The following is a 12087-nucleotide window of genomic DNA, read 5'->3' as shown; positions in this document are numbered from 1 at the left end:
AACAAGACAATATCCCGCAGGCTGCAACTTGTGCAAAACTCCGCTGCTCGACTTTTATGCGGAATTTCCAAACACGCTTCCATCTCCCCCCACCTCCATGCTTTGCACTGGCTCCGTATCGATAAGCGTGTTGAATTCAAAGCCCTTTCTTTTATGCACAAAATTAAGTGGGGCCGTGCACCCATCTACCTCCAGTCTCTTGTACGTCAGTATGCTCCAACTCGCACTCTCCGCTCCTCCTCCCTTGAGAAATTTGATGTGCCTCGGTTCAAACTCTCTAGAATGGGAGGTAAATCTTTCGCTGTTTTGGGTCCCTCTCTCTGGAACTCGATTCCTATTGCCTTGCGCAGAGAGCCATCCTACTCCCACTTTCGCTGTGCCCTCAAAACCTGGCTTTTTACTCATTAAATCTTCTCCTTTCAGCATTGTCGTCCAGGCGCCAGGAAACCCTTTTTGGGTAGCTGTGCGCCATATAAGTTAAATAAATAAATAAATAAATTGCCCTGGCGAAGCTGACGCTCCCGTGGTACGACGGGGGGGTCGCCCTCCCAGACATCAAACGGTATTACTGGGCCTCCCAGCTGGCTGCGATAAATCACGGCCTTTACGGGCCCGCTCTAAACCCGGCCTTCGAAATGGATAAACTGTTACTGCCGGGTGGCGACTATAATCGGGCGCTTTATTCTAGCTCGCTCGACGCACGTCTGACGGGCCCTACGCGGGTCATGGTACGAGTGTGGCACGCGGCAAACTTGGCGATGGGGTGGAAGGATCGGTTGACCCGGGCGACGCCACTATATGCATCTGAGCGGCTGGGCTCCCTGTGGACCTCGAAGGGCTTTGAGAAGTGGGACATGATAGGCATCAGCAAGGTGGGCGATCTCTGGACGAGGGGGGGATTCAAAACGTTCGATGTGCTGCAGACGGAATTCCAGTTGCAGGACAGGGAGTACTTTCGATATATGCAGATCCGCCACGCGTTGTGCTCCGTATTCCCGGACGTTGCCTCCATCCCGGAGTACTCCCCTCTGGAAGATAGAGTGCTAGATGGGCATGTACCGGACGGCACGATCTCATTAATTTACAAAAAGCTCATCAATGATCGCTTGGGACTGCTGACTAGCCTTCATGAGGCGTGGGGGGCTGATGGACTGGAGCTGGATGACGAGGACTGGGTGTCTGCGGTGGCCTCCCCGAAAGAGGTGGCCATACCGGCTCGCCTTCGCTTCGTCCAGCTCAAGATACTCCATAGGGTCTATGTTACGGGGCCGAGTCTGATGCGTATGGGCTATGCCGTGGACGGATTGTGTAAGCGTGGGTGTGGTTCTTTGGGGACCTTTCTCCATATTTTGTGGGAATGCCCGGAGGTGGTGCGATTCTGGCGTGGTGTGCATGGGGTTTTGCAGGCAGTCACGCATGTGCCGCTGCTGCCCGAGGCGAGGAGATGTCTTCTGAATGTGTGGGAGCCAACCGACTACTCAGTGCCGCAGACGTGGTGGGTGACTCTGGGATACATGGTGGCCAAGCGTGATATTGCGCAATTGTGGGGTTCCCAACTGTCTTGGCGTGGAAAGACAACATGGATTGGTGTATGTTTCTGGAAAAGGTGGTGTATGTTGCGAGAGGTAAGCCTGGGAAATGGGTGAAAGTGTGGGGCCCCTGGAACGCCTACCGTGGGGGAATCTGTACCCCGCCGCTGGCGCCTGATCCGTCACCGGCCCCATCTCCTTAGCCTGCTTGTCTCCCGGGTTCTGGGCATCGATTCCACTTTGTCTCCGTCCCGACCTATCCCCCCCCTGCTATTCCTGTGGATCGGTAGGATCCCCCCCTGGGAAGCACATGCGGCTGTTTCGATTGTGGGTTGCCTTGTGGACTTGTTTTTTCGTTATTTATATAAAAATGAAACCGTTGTGTGGGGTCCGAATGGTGCGGCTGCCGACGCTTCTCTCCACTCCTGTGATCTCTCTTCTGCCGCAGCGTGTGTTCCACTGCTTGTATTATATGCTCTTCCTGTTTGCTAGCGGCCGGCCTGAAGGTTGTAGGCCCATCTTTGTATATATTTTGGATTCTGTAATAAACGGTTTCAAAAAAAAAAAAAAAAAAAACAATACATAAAATAATCACTAAAGCTAATTTTCCTGAAGAAGGTGGTCGTGAATAATAAGAATCCACCGAAACGCGTTGATGCAACAAAATTACTTAACTAAATCGACCAAACATTGATTTTAAACTGTGAAAAAAGATAAACTATTTTCATGCAAATGTTGTTTAATCAATGATTTTGTCTTGCGATTAGTGACCTCATAATAAAAAAATGTAACTGTATAATGTATTCCATCCTTTCTTCATAAATGTTCTTAATGGTTTCAGTGATATAAATCCATACAAGTCAATGTGTCTTGGTGATATTAGAAGTTCCTCTAATAAAGCTTATATACCCACATTCAATTCATTATTCAAACCTAATCATTCATGTCTCCAACCATTCTTATGTTCTATCACAGGTGTGGCCAACCAGTATGCACCAAAGGTAATGCCCAACACTCACTCACAGAACGTTTGGATCCCACGTAATACTCTAAAAAAAGAACCATCAAGCTATACCAGGTATAATAATTAAATATTAGAATGAGGGAAAACAGAGTGAGAGGTGAATAATGATGATACCAATTTCCATATATACATATTCCCTTTAGTTATACTATAGCAGTCCATATATAAATAAGATCACTTTGGGAACTTCAGAAATAAAGAAGACTTGGAGTCTCAGCCACATACTATAGTGAGCGTTGGGCACGAATTGACTTGTATGGATGTAAAACTAGATATTTAAAGCACATAAGGTTAGATTTTAAAATTGTATTATCTGTAGTCTTAGGTCATATTAATCTCATGTATGATTTCATATTTTTAAATGTTTATGATAGACTTATATTGGTGGGAGACAACTAATTTTCCTGAAGAAGGTGGTCGTGAATAATTACAATCCACAGAAACACATCGATGCAACATTACTTCACTAAATCGAACAAACAATGATTTAAACTGTGAAAAAATGCACTCTTTTCATGCAAATGTTGTTTAATCAAGGATTTATTCTTGCGACTAGTGAGCTCATAATGACAAATGTAACTGTCTAATGTATTCTCCCCTTTCTCTTAAATGTTCTTAACGGTTTTAGTGATTATTTTATGAATTGTTAAGCTATATATTGTTTTTGGTACTAAAATAAACAAGTGGATATCTCTTTTATGGGTATTATGTGACCGTTGTCTTTGAATCACAGAAATTTGATTACATGGTTTTTGCACATATTTAGTTTTACAACTAATGCAAAGTCTTTTAAAGAAATAAAAGTGAATATCCTTTTATACACACAATCTGAAGGTGATATTTTGGTGATATTAGTTTGATATTTGAATAGATAAATGGTCCAAGGTGTGATAGAGAGTGTGAGTCTAAATGGACCCAAAGGGAAATTTCTTATTTGTCTTATAGTCACTTTGGTGCCCTATATCTTTGGTGTGAGGAAGGCCCCTCTCTTCTTTTTTTAGATCAGCAAAAAGGGCCAAACTGAATCGAGTGAATCAAAACAAAATGCCAGTTGGTCAATATTAGGCTATCTGACAATTGTAACTGCAATTTGTTTGGTGGTGCACTAGGACGGAAAGCCAATGATATGGATTTAGCATGCAACATTCCCCTACTAATGGTGCCTGAGAAAAGCTGTAATAGTAAATTGACAGAAGTCTTCCTGTTGGATCACAAAGTACTCAACCATAGACTCTTAACCAGCCGAATGATCAGGGCTGGACACAATCACCCGGAAAGCCAATACCCTACATTGATTTTATACTGTGCTCAACAACCTTATTCAGGGCCATTCACAACTTCACCCTTGGAAACCATTCAAAAAGAGACCGCAGACCACAACAATTGTTCTGGGATGCTTCTACTCCCAACTAGAGGTCGCACTCTCAATCAGCTCCGAGACCTATACTGAAAACCTCAATAGAGTGAAATGCGACAAAGAGATCGGTTGTGAGATGATCATCTAGACCAGAGCAAAGTACAAAGATATAGCCAGGAGCACAGGCTCCCCAATCCAGCAATGGATATGGCTTGCAGATTATATATGTTAGAACTGGGGTCACCAATTCCGACGTGGTAGCTTGACGCGAGGTAGGAAGGCACCCAAAGGCAATGTGTAAAGCAGTTGTGCAGCACTCACTCTCACGGATTCAGCCTGGCGCACACAATGAAGGACACAACACCAAGTAGTTTGATGAAAACAAGATTCTTTAACTACTTCAAGGTGGGGAGAATCAATTCATTTCAGGAATAATACAGATACGATCACAAAAACCATGAGTTCATTCAACTAAAGGTCCCAGATAACCGCAGGGCAACAGTCAATTCATCACAGTAAATACATTAGTGCATTTCTGGGCAACAATCAATTCATTCAGGGTGAAACCAGGTAGAAATTCCCTCAAGTGATTATCACCATTGACCTCTTGGCCACGAGCAACTTATTCCAGCCCCAACATGTGCGCAACTTTGTTTAGGTGAGTAGAGCAGGAAGCCTCAGGGCAACTTGGCATTCACTTTGGCTCACAACGGGCGTAAATTCATGCAAGGGCATCAATTAATTCATTCAGCAACTCTAGCGTAAGAAGAACATCAGCGCACTCTCCTGGCGCACCCTCAATAAAGGCGCCCCTCCTCAGGGGGCACCACCCGGTTGTTGACTCTTGGGCTCCCCCCTCCCCTAGGGGGAGGCAGTTCTTATGATGCGTACTGGGGAGGCAGGTAGTGCACATGTCCCGTGGGGCCCCGCCTACTGTGAGGGCCGGTAGCAGTGTTTATTCTCAACCGGGGAGGGGGCACCAAGCAGGCCCCAGCCTCCCCGAACTCACCACTCCTTGGTGGAAGTCCGACGGGGTAGGCCCCGCAGGGGGGTGGGCCCGGCCGGGGCAGTTCCGGGCACCTCTCTTCCTCACGCAGACTTTGGCGCGGCCCGGCCAGGCTCCGGTCTTCTTCCGCAGTTCTGGGGGCAACAACCAATGGGGTCGCGGCGTTGACGTGGCCAGCACCCCGGGAACCACGCAACACGTGCTCCTCTGCCTTCTCAAGAGCTGCGGCGGCCCTCCCCAAACTCCGGGGGCCGCAGCCGTGAACCGGACCACCGGGTCTGTACTGGCGGCAGTCCTGGGACCGCGGAAATGGATGTGGTCACAGCGCCTCCGGCGGTGGCACTCCCAACAGTTCCAGCGCCACCCTCAGGTACCCGGGCAGCGGCGGTGATCTTGGCCAGCCCGCGCTCGATTCCACTGCGCCGTGGGGCACTTCGCGAGCTTGCTGGCCCAGCGCTCACCAAGGGGGTGGTGCCTCACGGGGTGATCGAACTCTGAGGGCCACGGCAAGCAGGGGCCCCGCAGCAGGTCGTTCTGGGGCAGAGAAGTAGCACTGAAAGGTGACACAGCGCGCAACAGCAGACAGCTTCTCTCTCAGGGGCACAGTTCTGGCAGCACATCGCTTGGGGGTCACAGCGCTTTACCTGCAGTTCTTGGAGGGCCCACAGCGACAGTCCAGGTCAGCACTTGACTTAGGGGGAAAGGAGATGGCAGGTCCCCCTGGTAGGCTTATTAGGGAGAGAAGGGGGTAGAGTTGGCAGGCATCAGAGGTAGGGTGGGTCCCTGTAGCACACTGGAGATGGTCCCCTGGGTTGCCCCCTCACCTGGCAAAATCGGCAGGCAGGCAGAGTCCCTCATCTAACTTGGGTACAGCAGGGCCTAGACACAGTCAGTCCCAGTAGTGTAGGTTTCTCCCCTAGGCCCAACCGTCTACGCTCCGGCAGAGGTTCCCCCAGGTCCAGTGGTGCCCCAACTGACTAGTTCAGTTTCCCTCCTTTCCTCTTATACCCCCAGGTCAGGAGACCCTCCTGCAAAGGCGGCAAAGCATAATCCCTCCCAGGGCTGGAAGGTTCCAGGAGCTTCCACATAACAGTCTTTGGGACAAAAAGGCGGGATGGTAAAGATACTGTATCAAGATGTCCCAGCCTGATCCTAACCACTAGTGTGTGTATGCAACGGCCACTCCGCAGTAGCAGGGGCCTGTGGCAGCCATGTTGGTAGGAGAGAGCACCTGCACCTTAGCACTGTTTAGCAGTGGTAAGGCACCCAGAGACCTAGGGCCAACAAAAAGATGGCGGCAAAAATGAGGCTACAAGGGCAAAAAAAAAAAACGGGGTAGACCACCCTAGGGCTGACAGGTCTAACAATATATCACTGAATCATCATAGCAAGCATAACATTTGTAGTAAGACACTTAAGCCATCGAGACGACTCAAGCTGACGAGCCACCATAAGGCTCTGAAGAGCACAGTGAACCTCCTCAGGAATCCTCCCTATCCAACAGCAAAGCTCAAGTTAAAAGCATTAAAGTAAAATTTCACAAGATCCATTTAGCTGTCCAAAAGGGGAAAGATAGAAAAGTTTTGCACTCAGCATGCCAGCAAAAGAAAGAACTCTTGCACTAATGCAAATATCACCGAAACGCATGGATCTCCTTTCTAACAGCACTCCTTGCAATTGGAAATTAGCACAAGGACAAGCAGTTTCCATCAACAAGGGAAAGGCAAGGAATGACATCTATACTTTGCCAGAGGCATATCCTGTCAACACCACTTTACCAACCTGCGCGTCCAGCATGACGAAAGATCAGATTAGACACAAATTGACCAGCATGCAGAAAGATGGGGCTACTAGCCCTAATGGTCTACCAACAGCCCTTTTGGCTCCTGACCACTCATTCTGGGCTGAGGTAATGTCTCCATTATTTGAACTCTACCTGGCAACACCCTGTATCCCTGATTCTTGGAGGAGATCTATTATTAAGCCGGTTTTCAAGGGGCCTCTAAAGCTGACCCCAGAAACTATCGCCTCATAGCACTTATTGATAATGATGCCAAGCTATTTGCTCGCCTTTTGCTTGATGACTTGAAATCCTGGGCAGACGACGCAATTAAATCAGTGTGGCTTCAGAGATAACAGTTGCATTACAACAAGCCTGATGGCGCTGGCCCTAATGCGCGACAAAGTCTACAGAAGTGGCTCTACTTTTGTTTTATCGATTTCAAAGCTGCATTCGACAGCGTTATGAGAGACTCGCTGTGGCACGAAATTCAGGCTGGGGCTTCCCAGCTGCCCTTCAGAGGGAGAAGGATGCAGCCTTACACCAATACCTGGGTGCAGGTCAAATTGGGGGACAGCACACGCATCTCAAGGAAAATCCCCACAAACCCATGCCTAAAAAAAGGTTGCAGTCTTGCCCCTATGCTTTTCAACTTGTACATCACCAACTATCATTCTCCCAAGCTGGGGGAGGCAGCGCACGATATCTGCTGTACGTGGATGATCTTGTGCGCTAAGTCAAATTAGAATTGGCCTCCAGTGCCAACTTTCCAGCCGGCATAACTACACTGTCAGAAACAGTCTTGAAATAAATCACAAGAAAACAATTACAGTCATCTTTGGCAATAAAAAGACCGGGTGTGGCAGATGGCACCTAAATGGGGAATGGCTGTTGCATAGCAACAAGTACAAATACATGGCCGTTGTTCTGGACAGTCAGAGGGCATTCCAATCACATAATTATTCCCTGAGGAATAAAGGCACCAATCTTATGCTTGCCCTCACAACACTTGCCCAGAATCTCAAAGGGCTGAGCTGAAACCCTTTACTGCGGGTGATGAAGACTAAAGGCACCACCCCTGTCCTATGGTAGCAAAATCATGCTGGGCATCCAGACCCTGCTGTTGGATATGATTTCCACCAAGATTTACAAAGCTGCGCTGAGGGTGCCAAAGCTAGCATCACCTGTACAAGTTAGGCTCGGGTTTAACCTAGTAAAGCAATCATGGGATAGAAGCAGTGCCTTTCTAATCTTCTGCCACAGGCTCAGGCTCACCCTGCCAGATTCCATGAACTGTCTTCTCTGGCGAGATTTAGATAGCTCAGGAGCCTCATTCAAGTGCCATCTTCAATTCAAATTCAAATACTTTTCACTTAGTGAAGCCCGGGAAAAACTCCTTCCACAATCAGCATTTTAAAAAAATTCCAGGAACAACAGCGAAAAGGCTAACAAGGTTGGATGACTAAGCAACGTTGAGCAAATGTTTGCACGCTTTGGTTAATTCTTATACTCCTTGGATCCAGCAGAAGCACGCTGCTTTCACTTATCCATTGTGGCTCAAAGCCAGATTTGTAGCTCTCAGACTGGAGGAGAGGAACACGGGTGGCAGACAGCATGGTAGTAATTGGCAGCTCAAAGTGAAACGTGCCGCTTTTGTGGGCTGGGAGAGGGAGCCATCATACATATTCTCTACGTCTGCCCAATCACCTGAGGAAAAACGTCCTCTGCAAAGAGTTTCTATGCTTGGGAGAGGGCACCTACCACCAAGATGTAATTGCCTGCCTGAAACCCAGTGAATACTATTTTAAATATCAATACAATCAAATTCCCCCAGATGGCAGTGTCAAAATCACCTTTGATGACCAGGAGCCGGTCTCTAATCTTGCAACAACATGTCACAGCTGCCGTTAAATATCGCTCCCCATCTTCACGAGAAACCTCAAAACCTGGCTCTTCGACATACCCCCTCCTTGATGCACTGGAACCTGCACCCCTCCCCCCACCCGAGTGCCTTATGACCCTTACAGGTGATTAGTTGCGATTAACAGACACCTGATTGATTGGCTCTATGGAGCAGAGTTTTTTCTATCGAGTGGCTAGCAAAAGTTAAGGTGGCAAGCGCTAAAGAGAAAAAATTGCACGCTAGACCTTGCCCTGGTGAAATTTCCCAAAGTGGGCAGTCGCGACAGCTCATGTTGAGAAATCTGCCGCTCACGTTGAGGTAGCTGCCGCTCAAGTAGAATGTCTACTCAAGCGTCAGAAAGCAGCAGCGGCCTCTGGCGCTATGCGTAGGGCCATATGAGCTGATTTTACAGCACGGGACAAACTCCAGGCGCTAAAAATCAGTGCAAGCATGCAACTCAACAGACTCTGCTGCTGGCGGTACTCCACGGAGTTTTCCCAGCACTTTGCGGAGTTCCGTGGAGTAAAATTCCTCAAACTCTGCCCAGACCTAGTTTTAATGGAACATTTTATGATATTTTTCAATGCTAAAAAATGCAGCTTGTGCTTTCTGCTTCTGTAAAGGTTTTAATTAACTGTACAATAAAAATACATCTTATCTAAAAGTCAGGAACCCAGGTACTGTAAAAGCTGGAATGTGTCCTCTGCTGTGAAGAGTAAACACTGCCACTGAAGGCTACCAACTAGTGTGTGGGGGGTTGCTTCTTGTGAAAGAGCAAAATGCAGTCACTCTAAGTGAGGTATTGAACAAGCTGAACCGCTCCCCTTTTGTGTATGCTGAAGCGGCCGTAAGCAAAATGTGAATGACACAACAACAGACCAATGGATGAAGAAAGCTGGCTGACAGCCCCTTTAAGCATATTATACATATAGTTGTCGTAAAATCAATGGGTCTTGGCTAACACCACACCATAGCTATGGGTCTTGCAGTGCGAGGAAGTTTAAAATACAGCAATTACAATGTTTCAGTGAGCACTGCGAAACGCTGTTCTCTACTGTCACCAATGGCAGCTTGGCCCCTGAGTGGTTGTTGTGAGATGCATCCTCATACAGTGATAACCGCGTCTTAGAGCCACTAATGCTTCACATTGCTCATTTGCATAACCTTTTTTTTTCTAGTACATCCTGCAGTTTTTAGCAAAATACATATATAATGTTTATATGTAGCCCTTATTGTCTGTAAGTCAAATGCATTGCTTCTTGAAATGAATATAACTCTAAGATAGAAAAATAATGGAGATCATACGGGTAGCTGGAAAATATACTTTTAACATTAGGGTCTTTCTTTCAAGACAAAAAAACAAAGCGACAAACCAGAAACAAACAAAGCCTCCCGTGTAAAACCGAGACAATAGGAAAAAGGAAATCAGTTCAGCGCTCACTCACCTGTAGAGTGCTCAGTTTAAAAAGGTCCCTGTTACGTGAACACGATGGAATACAACGAACACGTCGCGACGAGTCCTCGTAGCGCTTCTATTAATACAGATCTAAATTTGGCCTCTGAACAGATGCAAGCACAGAAGAGACCGCGAGAGCAGACACGAGGCGGCCGCTCCCAGCAAAGAAACAAAACACACACTTCTAGAAGAAACACGTGTGAGAATTTTGTAAGCGAGCCATTAGAAAAAAAGCTATCACACCTTAATTTCTACAAAAAATTAAAAGTAACAACAAATTCAAGTCATATGAGCCGAGTGTTTTTACAGGTCAAAACAGAACAAAACACATTAATAGGCAAGAAGCCAGGACCGTAATTGGCTCTACATACAGTGGAACTCAATACACTTAGAAATACTTCTATTTCACGAAGTATTGCTGAATGCGCTTTTCCTAAAAGCAGAACACTGCGTGTTAACATGTACGCCCCCTTAACTGACAAAGAGCGGGTTTAGGAGCCGAAGTAATAAATACGCTTACTTATACCACTATACTATGTAAGATCTACGTCTAGGTAACGACCAGACGCCAACAGAAACTTTGCACACGCGCAAAAACAATACTTTTCCATGATTTTGCAACCTGCATAATGCAAAAATCGTGTGAGCAAAATATTCAGCTGTTGTTTTAGTTATACATTTGCATCATAGCCTTGCTGTTTTGAAATTATCTCGGTGGCATCGACTTATCTGTGAAAAAAATGACACAAAATCTATACGTATCTATAAAACACAAATTAAATTGTTTAGCTCATTTATTTATTACGCAGAAACGAGCAAATGATAATTGCATCACGCCAAAATATGTATCAAATGTATTTGACATTATTTTTGCTGTTCAATGAAATAAGAAATGGATAAAATATATTTCCTTCATCTTTAGTCCTTCAGATTTGAAGTGTGGGCCTAGTTTTGGGGCTAAATCAGTTTTGCCCCATGATAAATGGCATACGGGGGCACATATTAAAATGATGGTCGTTCCTAAGTCCCTGTACGTATTCCAATTTATAATTCCCCTGAATAAAACCTTCTTCAGAAGCATTAAAACATTATTGGCTCAAGTCATATGGTCAATAAGACGCTCAAAATCTGTTGGGACATGGTAACTGTTTCACATGATAGCAGGCGCGGCTGGCACAGGTAACAGCGGTGAGGCGGGGAAGGGTGGGTGGGGAGAAGTGGACAGACGATGGGATAGGGATGGTAAAATAAAAAAATTATTCAAACCACTTACTTCGCACTCCCAGCATCACCGATGTGGAGAGTGCAAGGTGTTTTTTTTAATTTTTTTATTTTACTTTCCCTATCCCATAGTCTCTTCACTTCCCACCCACTGCCTCACCCTGCGTTCCCATTGGCCGCAGGGTCAAGACTGATTTGCATATGGCTGGGTCCAAATGAATGGCATGGTGAGCAAAAAAACGATGGTTTTAGGCCCAGATCTCTGTACTGGGGTGAATGTATGACATTGTTGGCATTCTGTCCGTCAATTGTTCTTTTTGCATTTGTCACCCCGAGTGGGACGGGTATGCCCAGTCGTGGCTCCCGTGCTCTCCATGCCACTGGAGTCAAGCTATCCTGGCTGAAACCCCGAAACCGGTCCTAGGATGCTTGTAACCAGACCAGGGAGAACCTGGCCTGGCAGTTCGGGCTGGGCTGTTCCCATTGGGCGCAGGGTCAAGACTGATTTGCATGTGGCTGGGCCAAACTGGAATGGCACGGTGAGCAAAAAACCGATGGATTTAGGCCCAGATCTCTGTACTGGGGTGAATGTATGACATTGTTCTGCATTCTGTCCATCATTGTTCTTTTTGCATTTGCCACTGATGTTACCTGTGTCAGCCATGCCTCCATGATTGAGGCAGATTTGAGTTGCCCAATTTGGAACTATATTATTTAGTGGCACAAGCCCATTATGCGAGGCACTGGTATGACTCCGACAGATGGCTCCACCTGAGAGAGAGTAGACTAGTAAGAGTACATCTCATGTCCC

The 12087-nt window shown here is 46.6% G+C and overlaps 1 protein-coding gene across 1 annotated transcript in view; it reads right to left on the bottom strand.

The window, feature by feature from the left end:
* Positions 1 to 10140, bottom strand: part of YIPF7 (Yip1 domain family member 7) — a 528534-nt gene extending 518394 nt beyond the window's left edge. The window contains exon 1 of the mRNA XM_085643312.1: positions 10045 to 10140. The gene's annotated coding sequence lies outside the window, so the exon portion shown is untranslated. The remainder of the gene's footprint in view (positions 1 to 10044) is intronic.
* Positions 10141 to 12087: the final 1947 nt, after the last annotated feature.

This window comes from Triturus cristatus, chromosome 2_2 (assembly GCF_964204655.1).
Source record: "Triturus cristatus chromosome 2_2, aTriCri1.1, whole genome shotgun sequence".
Lineage (NCBI taxonomy): Eukaryota > Metazoa > Chordata > Amphibia > Caudata > Salamandridae > Triturus > Triturus cristatus.
The sequence above is the reverse complement of the archived record's forward strand: the minus strand, read 5'-3'. Positions and strand labels throughout refer to the sequence as shown.